This window comes from Salvelinus fontinalis, chromosome 40, assembly GCF_029448725.1.
Source record: "Salvelinus fontinalis isolate EN_2023a chromosome 40, ASM2944872v1, whole genome shotgun sequence".
In the NCBI taxonomy this organism is placed as follows: domain Eukaryota; kingdom Metazoa; phylum Chordata; class Actinopteri; order Salmoniformes; family Salmonidae; genus Salvelinus; species Salvelinus fontinalis.
The window spans coordinates 24,547,727-24,562,599 of NC_074704.1; positions in this window are offsets into that span (position 1 = coordinate 24,547,727).

The window sequence follows — 14,873 nt, forward strand, 5'->3', positions numbered from 1 at the left end:
CTTGTAGCGGATGCGAGCTTCAACTGGAAGCCAGTGGAGAGAGCGGAGGAGCGGGGTGACGTGAGAGAACTTGGGAAGGTTGAACACCAGACGGGCTGCGGCGTTCTGGATGAGTTGTAGGGGTGTAATGGCACAGGCAGGGAGCCCAGCGAGTTGCAGTAATCCAGACGGGAGATGACAAGTGCCTGGATTAGGACCTGCGCCGCTTCCTGTGTGAGGCAGGGTCGTACTCTACGGATGTTGTAGAGCATGAACCTACAGGAACGGGCCACCGCCTTGATGTTAGTTGAGAACGACAGGGTGTTGTCCAGGATCACGCCAAGGTTCTTAGCGCTCTGGGCGGAGGACACAATGGAGTTGTCAACCGTGATGGCGAGATCATGGAACGGGCAGTCCTTCCCCGGGAGGAAGAGCAGCTCCGTCTTGCCGAGGTTCAGCTTGAGGTGGTGATCCGTCATCCACACTGATATGTCTGCCAGACATGCAGAGATGCGATTTGCCACCTGGTTATCAGAAGGGGGAAAGGAGAAGATTAATTGTGTGTCGTCTGCATAGCAATGATAGGAGAGACCATGTCAGGTTATGACAGAGCCAAGTGACTTGGTGTATAGCGAGAATAGGAGAGGGCCTAGAACAGAGCCCTGGGGGACACCAGTGGTGAGAGCACGTGGTGAGGAGACAGATTCTCGCCACGCCACCTGGTAGGAGCGAACTGTCAGGTAGGACGCAATCCAAGCGTGGGCCGCGCCGGAGATGCCCAACTTGGAGAGGGTGGAGAGGAGGATCTGATGGTTCACAGTATCAAAGGCAGCCGATAGGTCTAGAAGGATGAGAGCAGAGGAGAGAGAGTTAGCTTTAGCAGTGCGGAGCGCCTCCGTGACACAGAGAAGAGCAGTCTCAGTTGAATGACTAGTCTTGAAACCTGACTGATTTGGATCAAGAAGGTCATTCTGAGAGAGAGACATGCATGGCGGATGCCTGAAAAGAAACATCTCTAAGGCATTCTCTGTGGAATCCCAATCTGTGGATTGGGATTTCACCAAGGGCTTGGCAAAGAGAGTATGTCAACGGAAAGCTAAGCAATATTCGCTCACACAACAAAAGGGGTCCACACACAAACCCACACACATTTACATTTTAGTCATTTATCAGACACTCTTATCCAGAGCGACTGACCATTTTCATACTTTTTTCACACACACACACACACACACACACACACACACACACACACACACACACACACACACACACACACACACACACACACACACACACACACGCTCACAAAAGAAAGCTGCACATAGGCACCCTGTGGTATTTGTCTATCATATCACGACACAAAATGGTACCGCGTATTCATAGTGTCGGCGGTGTGTCATTGGTGTGAGAGAGGCTTTGTTTCTGGTTGCGTCCCAAATGGCACAATATTCCCTATGAGTTACTTTTAACCAGGACCCATAGGCCCTATATAGGGAAAGCCCTGGTCAAAGTAATCCACTATATACGGAATAGGGTGCTATTTGGCACGCATCCCCTGAAAAAACGACATGGTTGTAAATGCTATTCCAGGATTTTTTCTAAATACCTTATATAGGTCACGGTTCGTGTTTCCCTCTCACCCAATCAAGGCCCCACGAGTCAGGAGGTTTGTTGCCAAAGTCAGTTGACGGTCTTAAAGATTGGGGTACCAGCATTAGTTTGTATACCATGTGTGTGTGTTTTATTTAACTGTCCTTGCGGGTAGCAGAAGTCCGGTCCCTACGAGGAAAAATGCTATTTTAGGCTTAGGGTTAAGGTCAGATTTAGCGTTAGGGTTTAGGGACAATAGGATTTTGGATGGGAATAAATGATTTGATCCCCACAAGAATAGCAGTACAAAACTGTGTGTGTGTGTTTACCATACAGTGTGTGTGTGTGTGTGTGTGTACCGTGTGTGTATGTACCGTGTGTAGCTTGTGTACGTTGTGTGTGCTGTGTTTATACACACTGTACTCTCATAATTTCCCATAGTCAGCAATGGGGGGGGCCACATTCATTCACTCACCGTAAAGCATAACACAAGCTCTTATCAGATACACACAGTTCAGAGAGAGAGGACGAGGAGAGAGAGAAAGAGAGAGGGAGAAAGAGAGAGGGATAGAAAGAGATATTGAGAGAAAAAGAGAGAGAGCGAGTGAGAGAGAGCGAGTGAGAGAGAGCGAGTGAGAGAGAGCGAGTGAGAGAGAGCGAGAGAGAGAGAGAGAGAGGGAGGGAAAAACATTTCTCCAGCAGCAGCGAGCTAGTGCTAATTCATCACATGAGCCTCTAGCTCGCACAAAGGATGTCCTTGTTTGGGGCCTACTTCTCAATGGGCCTCCCTTACTCCTCCACCCCTCTTTCCCTCCTTCCCCCTACCTCTCTTCTCCCTCCTTCCCCAACATACACACATTCTCCACATCCGTCCATCCCTGAGGGCATTGGGTTTCTGGTGCTGAGAGGGAGTTTCTTGGAGGCAGGATAGCATTAATTGAGGCCCTGCTTCAATCGACAAGCCTCATGGTATGCTTTGTATTTGTCTGGAGTGGGGTTAGATGGGTTTAGTGTGTGTTTGTGTGTGTTTGGGGGGGGGGGGGGGGTAGTGTGTGTGTGGCTGTGTCTGCATATCTGCCCCTTTTCAGCTGCACTGATAAAACTGCTTTTTCAACAACACACACATGCACACACACACAGTCTGCGGCTAAGGCTTTTGGGGATTTTGAGAATGTGTGTTTCCAGGAAATTGTACATTTACCTTTCTCCCTGCTGATCTGTGTTGGTATTTCATTTGGACTTTGTCTGGGGGCCACATACATGGGCACTGTATACACACACACATGCACTCTCTAGCTCTCAACGCACGCACACGCACGCACACACACACACACACACACACACAGTCTTGTACAACTAACCTTGTGGGGACACAAAATTCAGTCCCATTCAAAATCCTATTTTCCCTAACCCGTACTCTTACCCTAACCTTAATCCAAAAACCTAACCTTAACCTTAAGCCTAACCCTACCTCCTAACCCTAACCCTAAAACTAACCCTAGCTCCTGACCCTAACTCTTAATGTAATTCTAACCCTAACACTAATCATAATCTTAACCCTAAACCCCCTAGAAATAGCATTTGACCTTGTGGGGACTAACAAAATATCCCCAGTTGGTCAAATTTTTGTTTGTTTACTATTCTTGTGTTTTTTTTTTACTAGGCAAGTCAGTTAAAAACAAATTCTTATTTACAATGACGGCCTACCGCAGCCAAACCCCGACGACGTTGGGCCAATTGTGTGCCGCCCTATGGGACTCCCAATCACGTCCGGTTGTGATACAGCCTGGAATCAAACCAGGGTCTGTAGTGACGCCTCCAGCACTGAGATGCAGTGCCTTAGACCTCTGCACCACTCGGGAGCCCACAAGAATAGTTAAACACACACACACACGCACTAGCTCCCCCCTCCCACCACCAGCACGCACACGTAATGCCATAACTGCTAGCACAACAGAACATGTGCCCCCCATTCAAGGCCCCAGTTAGTCAGCGGGTCGGTAAGACTGAGCTGAGCAAGGTGTCGGAGAGGTTGTTTTCCAGCCGCCTCACCCCCTCCAAACAGATCCCAGATTAGAGGAGATTTGGTGTTAAGTGGGCCCCCCGTCATTCCACACACACACACACACACACACACACACACACACACACACACACACACACACACACACACACACACACACACACACACACACACACACTGAGTACATGAGGTAGGAGAAGAAGAGGGAACACTCAGGAGAGAGAGAGGGAGAGAGAGCGAGATCAAGAGAGAGAGGCCTCCCACACAAACAGCCCAGCCAGGAGTCTGCTCTACTTTCCATTAATGTTAACTAGAGCTAATCCATGGTGCATAGAGAGTCACACGAAGAAACAAGCCACAACATCGGCCCATGTAATGTTTCTCACGCGCGCTAGATTTTCTTCAGGGCTTTCGCTGACCGCAAACCCAGAGCAGCGATTAAGTCTAAAGGTACATTCCAAATGGCACACTATTCCCAACATAGTGCACCCTATGGGCCCTGGTTAAAAGTAGTGCACTATGTCGGGAATAGGGTGCCATTTGGGACGTAGCCTAAACACTATTGCTTTTACTTCGCCTCTCCGGGCCCCTTGCTGTCAATATCATCTGGGACGTGAACAAATTCTGCATTTTAATTTTCATGTAGATGGACTTACCTGGGAGAAGTGTTGTTTTCTTTTGTGCAAGCAAGCAGAGGTCAGCAGAGATTTGAACCGATTTTTGCTCATGATGTTTGACAGGCACTTTTTGCAGATTGTAAAAAACAAAGATGATTTTGAATCAGTTTCTGTATCTGTCCCTCTGTGTGGTGTAGTTTCCTTCTAAAAAAAAAGGTAAATGATTCAATTCGCTACATTAAGTGGCTGCACACTCTCTTTTAAAGTGATTTAAACTCAGGTTAATTCATTCCCATCGTTTTTTGGTCATCAATGCTAATGCTAGCTCGATGCTAATGTTCACATGTTAGCACGTAGCGACTGTGTTATGTTACAAACCCAAAGAGTGTGAATAATAATCTCCCCAGGTCCATATACAACTCTTACAGCTAAAGAAAACATTTTGGTCATTTTGTAATTATAGGGGAACCGGCCCTTGAACCCTTCACAGTCATGGGAATTGGCCTATATGGACAGGGCTACAATTAAATGTTTATATAGAAGAAATATGAAAGCATATGCATAACAATGGTAGCAATTGAAAGGGAACAGTTTGGAGATAACAGTTCACCTGTTCCCACGGTTGACTTCATTTGCATTTTACATTTACTTACATCTACTTTTCGCTGCAGTTATTGAAAACGAAATCTGAAAATACATTGTGGATACATTGAATAACTTGATAAGACAATTCCTGGAAAATGTGAGGTAGGTGCAACATAAGGCAAAATAAATACAAGGGTTTGAGTGAGAGGACTAACTGGTGTCTCCAAGTGGCCACACACCTCTCTAAAGTGTGCACTGTTCCTAAGCAATTTCAATGCACTTTTATGACTCAAAGAAGAGTCTTCAACTCTCAGGTACTTTTTTTTAGCTCTCCTAGCTGTGCCCTTGAGGAACTGGAGCGAGCACACTTGTAGTTGTTTCGATTGGAACCCAACCCTGCAACCCCACCATCACACAATTATTGTTGTTGTTTACGCAATCCAAAAACGCTCCATTTTAAATGCCAATCTGGGTCAGGTGGGCATGATTTGAAAGCGTGTTCTATTGCCAACATAAAATATGATCTTACAGTGTTAGGCCTTCACACGGCAATTCAGAGAAACAGGTCGTAATTTTGGTGCACATAGAAATGAGTCATGAGTGCATTCAGGTGCGTGTGCGCGGTGGCGAATTCTCTTCACAATAAAGAAACATTTGGTACGACAACGTCAAATGTCATCTTGTGACTGCACATCAAACATAGTGATCATAAATGTTGACACGGTGTACAACATGAGGTTTATGATTTGGAGAGGTGAAGTGCACAGTACGACTCACGGGTGTTTGGCGTGCTTGTACGACATCAAAGCGACAATTGTTATGATCCTCATGTGTCATCTTTCCAAATACATTGAGTCCTCTTAATTTACAGAATTTCCCTCACTCAGAAAACAAAACATTTGCTCAAGTTCCCCAATTACCTGGAGGGTTGGGGGCACCTTCTTGTTGTGCGCAGTGCTCAAGTTCAGAACGGCTGTCAGTCAAAACCAATGCAGCACTGTGAAGTGCAGAGCCAGAGCTCTGACATCATGTACAGCCACTACGTTCTAATTTAGGCACTTATTAGTGCCCAAATCTGCCATTTTCAACCCGCAGACGGATACAAGCGTAAGTGGCGACCGTAAGCATCTTTACACCTACAGTATGTTTACCAGACTGCCGTCAAGGGACTGTCCTCGTTAAGGGGTCAAAGGTCAGGATAGGTAGGCTAAGCTCTTAATAAGAGAGAGAGCGAGAAAGAGAGAGAGAACAGGATGGTTCAAACCTTCTCCTCCTCTTCCTGCCATCGCAAACGATCAACAACATGAATGGCCACACGCGTGTCTAAGTAGGCCATAGACCACTAGGTAATCTTGTGTTATAGTAATACCTTGTGGCAAACAGTGAATCGATAAACCCCCGTAGCCTGTTGCAAATGGACCAGCCAGCCACCACTGACTGCACTAGGAAGATTACTGGGAAACGGCTCTGCTCCGCCGTCTCCCAGTAATCCTCCTGATGGTGTTTCCTAGGGGATAGGAGTGAAGGCTCTGCTCCGCCGTCTCCCAGTAATCCTCCTGATGGTGTTTCCTAGGGGATAGGAGTGAAGGCTCTGCTCCGCCGTCTCCCAGTAATCCTCCTGATGGTGTTTCCTAGGGGATAGGAGTGAAGGCTCTGCTCCGCCGTCTCCCAGTAATCCTCCTGATGGTGTTTCCTAGGGGATAGGAGTGAAGGCTCTGCTCCGCCGTCTCCCAGTAATCCTCCTGATGGTGTTTCCTAGGGGATAGGAGTGAAGGCTCTGCTCCGCCGTCTCCCAGTAATCCTCCTGATGGTGTTTCCTAGGGGATAGGAGTGAAGGCTCTGTTCTGCTGCCAGGCGATCACAGTAGGGGTGAGCACGGACCCGAATAGATGAAAGAGTGTTGGGTTCGCTTATCGCACACTTCCTTTCGTTTGGGGGTTAGAGAAACACAATAAGGCTAAGACAGCGAATCCAGTTTTTGCTGAGGATGGTTGAACTTTCACCTCATGTTGGCCGAAGAAAGGTGGGGCCTCCAGGGAAGAGTCCACTTCCTCTTACTTGTCTTTTGTTCAGTTTTCTGTCCCAAATGACCTTACAATGCGTCATGAATGAAATCATATTTTTGTTTTCGCTACAGAGACTTCTTGACGGTGGGAACGTCACAGATATAGAATCACTGGTATGTATTTCATGCACTATAGGGGAGTAAACCTGGCTAGCATATTTGGTTCCTTGGAAGTTGTGAGAATGTACATTTTTGGTTTCCCATTGGTTCTGGGAACGAAGCTATACATTTCCTGACTGATAAAACTGAACGTCTTTTAGACGTTCTGAGAACGGAAGTGAAAATGTTGCATGTTCTGGGAACATTCATTTTAAGGTTGCAGGAGGTTCTGAAAACGTTTTCCTTGGCGGTTTTATTAACGTTCTGAGAACAAAAATAACAGTTGATTTAAAGGTAATTAGAAAACATTCTGAGAAAATGTTTCAACAAGACTTTTAATAACAGTCCGAGCTTAGTTTGGGTTAAACCGTTTTGAACTTCAAGCACAGATAGAACACATGGAAATTCATTTGTTTTGGCCTTAATCACTCAATCACATTTATTTGATATTGTGGCACAGCTCTTCTGTTCTCTATCCATGGAATTCGTCCCCTGCGCCACCAGGATGGATCTAGCAAGGCCCGTTTTATTTATTTATTATGCAAACCTGTTAATTCTAGTCTAGTCAAACAGATCTAATTTCAAAGGAAACAAGCACTCATTAAGATCAGGTGTGGCCAAACAGTTGGCGTGGCCAACACACCCGAACACACTAAACAAGATAGAGGATAGAGAACGTTTTGTTAATGCTGAGAATGTGATGTTTATGTTTTTATATAACATTCTTAGAACGTTCTTTGAAAGATAATAAAGTTTTCAAGTGTTTTTTTTTATGGAAAGTTTCCTTAACATTCTTCGAATAATTTGAGAACATTGCTTTGAATAGAACCATGAGGAAACCTGTAGGAAACGTTATGCTAAAGTGCTGAAATTCCCACAGAAGAACGTTGTTCCTTAACGTTTTCCAAACTATTTGATCAAATTCCCAACGTCAAACCAGTTGGAGAACGTTCTTAGAATATTACCAAAATTGAAATGAAATGTAATCGTGTTTGAACTTTCAGGAAACATTCTGTTAAAGTAATGAAATCTATTTTTTTTTGTCAAGTGTCTTAAATGTGCTGAGAATGTTCCAAAGCCAACCAACTATCCTGCACCATTCCTAGAAAGTTGTTGTAAGGTTGTATGCAAAATAAACATAGGACAACTACGCTCTCACCAAGCTCTAAGAAACATATGGTTCTAAGAACGTTATGTGCTAGCTGGGAAGACTAACATGCCAACCCATTAACAGTCCTTTCATTGGAATCCATGTTGCTCCCCATAGAAATATAATTGGAATCTATGACGTTCCCCATATAAATAGTAAATCTAGCCATTCTATTTCTATGGGGTACGTAATTGATTCCAAGGGCCATGTGCGCCGGGTTTGCCTGTTAAAGTCTTGGCTCTACTCTAGATTGCATGTCTGGCGGATTCCAGCCTCGCAGTCCTCATTTACAACCCACGCGCACCACGGCTACATCACAATCCATTTACCAGCCTGTGTCACAAGCTTCACCTTACCTTATCACATGGTGACCATTACCTTTGGTGACCTTTCCCAAAATATCAAACCAACGGTACCTGGAGCCCAGGCTAATCATCTTTAGTCGTCAGTTAACCACGGCCGATAAGAAGAGTATTGATCTGAAACTCCAATTCCATCCCACTGTCAGTCAGTCAAAGGCCTGTGTACGTGTCAAGAGGCTGTTGTGGCCAAGTCAAGATAAATCAAGACAAATCAGGGTTGTGTTCAGCATGGTGAAAATGTTTAGAAATGGTGTGAAACAAGGAGGCTTACTATTTGAACTTGGGAAAGGTTTGAAAACGCTTTGTGTCTGTAGTGAGAAAATGTATTGAAACGGGAGTGAAGCGTTTTGAACTCGGAAAATGTGCCTGAACACGACCCTGGTGTAAAATGGCCAACGTTGGATAATACTGATTACTGTTTAACTTTATCTGGTATACCGGTTTGAGTTCATTTCACTTTTGCAGAACTGAAAATTGACACAGAAATTCCCCCTCTTATAGGCTTTCGCCCACATATCCCCCTTGCAGGCTTTTTCAACATTTCGGAAGAAGCGACACCACTACACCCCGACAAACAAAACTCACTGCACCGCCGATTCAACTTAGCCCACTAGACAAATGGCTAAAGGCTACAAGGAGATAAAATACCAACTATCCCCCCTTCCACTAAACCTTGCACTCTAGTCTTTTTTTTGGCAAGCGACCTCTGTCAGGGAGATGGGTCCTACCCGATGAAGCCCGACGGGCCATCTGATACGTTGTGAACGGAAGTGCTCTCACCGGCTCCCTTTATGCTGATGCCGAGCATTTTTTCTAAAGGGAACGGACTCCAGACTCCGGAGGACAAGGGCTCCGGGAAGCAGGCCAAAGATGTCTAAGAAGGAACATTTGTTTCTGATTTGGCCCGGGAGCTTTAATGACCAGAGCGGATACTCACATTTCTCTGGTTACAGAGTCTGTCCCGTTTTGTTATGTTCCAAATGATGGAGAACTGGAGGCCACACAAAAACAAAACCCAGAGAGAAGGGGGAAAAGAGGTCGGATTTGGACTGAGGGAGCTATGTTGGCGTATGAGAATGTTTATGGTTTATGGTTGAGGCCGCTCCAGTCAATGTGGGATGTGCCAAGTTCCAGTCTTGTACAAAAATCCCCCTTTGAGGAATAACACCATTCGAGAAAAACGCTCCTGAAATTACTTCTCTACCATCCTACTATCAGACTCAAGCGCCTTCGTGAACTGGTAGAAAGGACAATAGCAAGCTTCTTACAGCAGTATAATCTATATACTGTAGATGTTACAAAGATACGTGAAATCCAGCGCTCGCTGATGAGGCAGTTCAAAAATAGAATGGGGTTAGCTATTTCCTTGCCAGCTCTCATCATCCACTCTTCAACAAGTCTCCATTCTATAATCCTGACCATCAACTCACCTTTTTCTGTTACTTTGCAAAATGATAACATAAATAAATATGGACGCGAGGCGAACCCAAATCACTTAGAAATATTCCTCTTGTTTCCGAGCAATTTTGTTATTAACAATACCATTGGAGGACAGAGAATAATTGATTATTGATATTCGGTGCAGGGTTGGAATCAAGTGAAAGCTCAGGAAACTAGTTAAAATCTAGTAGGTTAATGATATAAATCTTTATTTTAGGGGCTATTTTGAATTAGGTTTGAGCTGAAACTGTATTTTTACAGACACTGACTAACAGTGGTGGCTCAAACCTTTGACACAAACTATGAAATCTATCCACGTCTTCTTTGCATAAAATGTGTCATCTTCCTGAACTTCTTCGGGATCGGTGTCCCTTCCACGGGACAGTTACAGGCAGTTAGATTTGGGTATGTTATTTTAGACGAAAATTGAAAAAAAAGGGGCGGATCCTTAAGAGGTTTTAATCAAGGCCAGTATGTAGCCTACAAGCTAGCATACTGAATACCGGCACTTTAGGTAGCAGCTTTCTAAGAACATTCTGTATCCCAATGTCGATTCATACAGTACGTTGACACATACATTCTGTATCAACTTCGGTTGAAGGGGTTGGGGTAACTTGATTGTGTATTTGGTCTCCGCAAAGGTCTTCAAACCACATCTGGTTTCAACGTGAGGTAGTGGTTCTAAGCTTTGTGGTGTTTTCGTAAGGTAGCCAACGGTGAGCTTTTATTAATGGCTACCAGGACAAACCACCGTCCAAAAAAACTTCTGTGGCGGACTGGTGGTTTACAAGACTCAAATAACCCGCCACAACAACCTAGCCATAACTAAGGATTTCTGCCTTTTTATGTCTCCCTGTCATCCCTTATCTTTATCCCTGCCTCCCTCGCTCCCTTTCTCTCTCCTCCCCTCCGTCTATTTTTATCCTCCTCTCCCTTTGATCCATTATGTATTCTCGAGCTGTCGTGCCCCCTTTACTTTCGTCTCCTTCCTCTCTCCATCCTCCCCCTCTCCCGATGAAATTATACCGCTCCACTACCGGTAATTGTATAAAAGTCTCCGCTGGATGACCCCTGAGGACACCGCAAGACGGGAGAGAGAGGAGAGAGAGGGATGAGGAGGGAGAGAGAGAAAGACAGGACAGAGGCCGGAGGGGAGATGTGAAATGGAGACCGAAAGACGGGAGAGAGAAATGAGAGTCGAGGCATAGAGAGAGAGAGAGAGAGAGCGAGAGAGAGAGAGAAATGAGAGTCGAGGCATAGAGAGAGAGAGAGAGCGAGAGAGAGAGAGAGGAAAATATACAGAAAAAGTGAGAGGTGAGGAGAAAGAAAGACTGAGGAAGAGATGAAACTGGGACTGTTATGCAACGGCGGCTCCCTCCACGGCGCTAGCTCTGTTTGGTCTGGCTGGGGAGGGGGGGGGGGGGGGGGGGGGGAGAAAAAAAAATGCTCTGCAATCACAGAGCGAGCCCCCCAGGCGACGGCTCTCCGCCAATTACCACGTAGGGTCTCTGCCATGACGACAAGTTACTGAGCAGAATTTCCTCACCAGAGTGCATCGATCGGTAGCTTACTACCTGCAACACGTCCACAGAGGCCTAGTATCCACGGAAACAAAGCCTACTATCTCTCCTTTCTGAAAGGAGGGAGTGAACAGAAAAAAAAGAAAGGAGAGGAGAGGAAGAGACATCAAACACAGCCCAAATCCTCACAACACTGTTTACGTAAGCCTGGTATGATCTATTCCAAGGGCTTCTGTCTACCGTTCCTAGACTGAGTGAGCTAAATGTACCCCATCTACACCGCAGCTCTCCATTGCTCACAGTTGCAGACACACAAGTCCACTGCACTTTAACAATACGGGGTTTATCCCTCGAAAATACCAACTTCCGCGAACGCAGACAGCCTCTGATGTTCGTCGTTAAAACACCCCATGTGTGTCTGTTTTTTGTTGTTTTTCCTGGCACCTTGCCCCCTTAAACTCGAGAAGACCACCCAAAGCACCCCCCCTCCCCAAATACTTCTGAAAGCCCCCTCTGGAATAAAGGGGGAGAAGTAAGAGGGGTCTCAGAAAATCCAGGTATGGGTTCTCCGACAAAGGACTCTGTGTTGTAGGGGGGAAACCAAAGCACCAGCCTCTCTCTCTCTGATGACTGGGAGGGATTTTAAAGCGAGCGGAAATGACCCCCCCGTCACCCACTTATAGGACCCCAATAAGCGAGGACACGTAGTGGTGCCATTTCGGGGGGTTGTACTGTATGCCTTCACTGGGTTGGGCCATTAGCGTCAAGGGGGGACCCCAGCCCCCTTCGCAAACCCAGCCCCCTTCTTAAAAATAGAACACTTAATATCGGTGTGGCTGAGTGCATTGATGTTAATGGTCTTGACACACACAAAATATCTTTCTCTTTATTTATTTATTTCTCTATCTATCCTTTCCCCGATTGTTGCAAATGAACAGGGGGCCACACACCCTCTCGGTCCCATTCATACACAGAGAGAGAGAAGGAGAGAGAGAGAACAGGGGTCAGTGGAAGAATGGCATAGAGTGGCATCAGCAGTTTGGACTTGGGTCCCAAAATGTCTGAAGGGAATATTCAATGCTGTTGTATTGGCTTTCAACGACTCACGTGAAATGCATTGGAAAAGCCCTCGGTCGTGTTCTTTAAATACCGAACAGAAGTAAACGTATTAAAACAACGAGGACCTACCTGGACTTGTCTAATTAGAAACACTTCAACACTTTTCAGCTGAAAAAGTTACAATGAATATCATCATTGACTATGTCACCACCATCTTTGTTTTGGTTTATGTTGCAATCCATCCACCCTTCCCATTATATCTATCTAATACCTATAACTAAACCAAAGTTGTAAAAGGGGCAATTCAAATATCCTTCATTTTGAACAAGAGAGTGAGAAAGTAGTGAACAGGACTTTTTCACAACAAATGTCTCTTTCTAATACAATATTGTAACTTTCTATGCGAAAATGCCGAGTAATAAGCGACCAAAGGACAATAAATCCACATCGGAGGCCTACTCCACACCAAACAACGAGACAGACATGGCGGAAGGCACAGGTAACAACGTGACACTTACATAACTTACCCGGGCTCTGGGAGAACTACGTGTTGCTATAGCTGAGGATTTTAAGGCTACTAGTGCTGAACTGGACACCAAAATCGAGAGCACCATTCGAACGGTCGCTTCGCAGGGCCAGAGTATTTTGGACCTTGAGAAAGCTTCTGAACTCAAACGCTGGTAGGATCGCCGAGTTAGAGAAGCTATGCACGTCCTTGCAGGATAGTGTGCACTTTCTGTGAAAGTGGTCGACCGAGAGGGCCGATCCAGACGTCATAACCTTCGCGTTGTTGGTCTGGCAGATGGGGTGGATTCTGGCTCTCGCCCCACCGACTTCTTCGCCAAGCTATTGAGGGATGCAATGGGATCGGATGTTTTGGCTTCGGATCCCCAGCTGGACCGTGCACATCGCACCCTTGTCCCAGTGCCTGGACCGGGCCAACGTCCTCGCCCAGTAATCATCTGTTGTCACAGTTACAAGACCAAGGATCTTATCCTGCGCGAGGCTCGAATGAGGGGTAACCTGTTACATAAAGGACAACTCTTCCGTGTCTATGAGGATTATGCACCCGATGTGGCAAAGCATCACGCTACAGAGATGTCATGACCAAGCTCTACAAACTCCATCTTCGCCCAGCCTTGCTCTTCCCTGCAAGACTCAGAATTACCCCGCCTTCCGGTGAGAAGATTTGTCTCTCCTCGGTTTTGTACGCAGAGAAGTTTATCCGGGAATATACACCAATCCCCAGTACGGGTTAGAGCGCCTAGTCATTGTGTGTTAGGGTCTGCTCATGGACTCGAATCCATACTATACCATGACGGCTGAAACCTTATTAAACTGTCTCAGCAAGGGCTACCGAACATGTAAGTCGCTGAGCCGACCAATGGAGGGCGGTCAGAGCTCTCATTTAAAGTTAATTTCACTTTCATTCCGGCTAGACGACTGACCTGTCGTTGGAGTTCAGAGCGATGCCTGTTTGGTTTGCCTTCCAGGTTTAATCATTGACACTTTCGGATGGATATACTTATATACCCCCATTTTTGTTTTGTTTCGTTATTTATTTTTCAATTCTTACATTATTCTTATTACCATACCATTTATTTATTGCTTGCAGAGGACTGGGGGTGATGGTTGGGGAGGGGCAGACGCAGAGACCTGGATAGCAAGTTGGTGTTTTGTGCCCTTCTTCTTCTGTTATAGCAGTGGGCCGCTCTCCCAATTAGATTCCCACCAGCCTTCTGTGGTGCTTGCGTCTGTGGGTAGGTATGCGTACATAGAATTATTATTTGTACTTTATTATTATTATTATTTTATTTTTTCTCTTGGCATTTTATTATGATGTATGTGTATATTTTAAGTTAGTGTAGATTATTATTTTGGGGTATGAATGTTTGTGTATATGTATGTATGTATGTATGTATGTATGTATGTATGTATGTATGTATGTATATACGTATGTATGTATGTATGTATGTATGTACAGTGGGGCAAAAAAGTATTTAGTCAGCCACCAATTGTGCAAGTTCTCCCACTTAAAAAGATGAGAGAGGCCTGTAATTTTCATCATAGGTACACTTCAACCTGTAACGGCTTGTGCTCTCCTCATCCTCGGAAGAGGTGAGGAGAGAAGGATCCTCAGACCAAAACGCAGCTTCAGGGAAATAAGCCATCTTTTATTTAACAACGATGATGGCAACACGAAAACAAATACACTTACGAAATAACAAAACAAGAAAACGACGTCGAACGAAACCTGAACATAGACTTACATAACTAAACATAAACTCACGTACAGGAAACAGACGACATCGAAACGAAACGAAACAAACAAACGCTACAGTCCAGTGTGGTACGAACAAACATACTGACACGGAAGACAA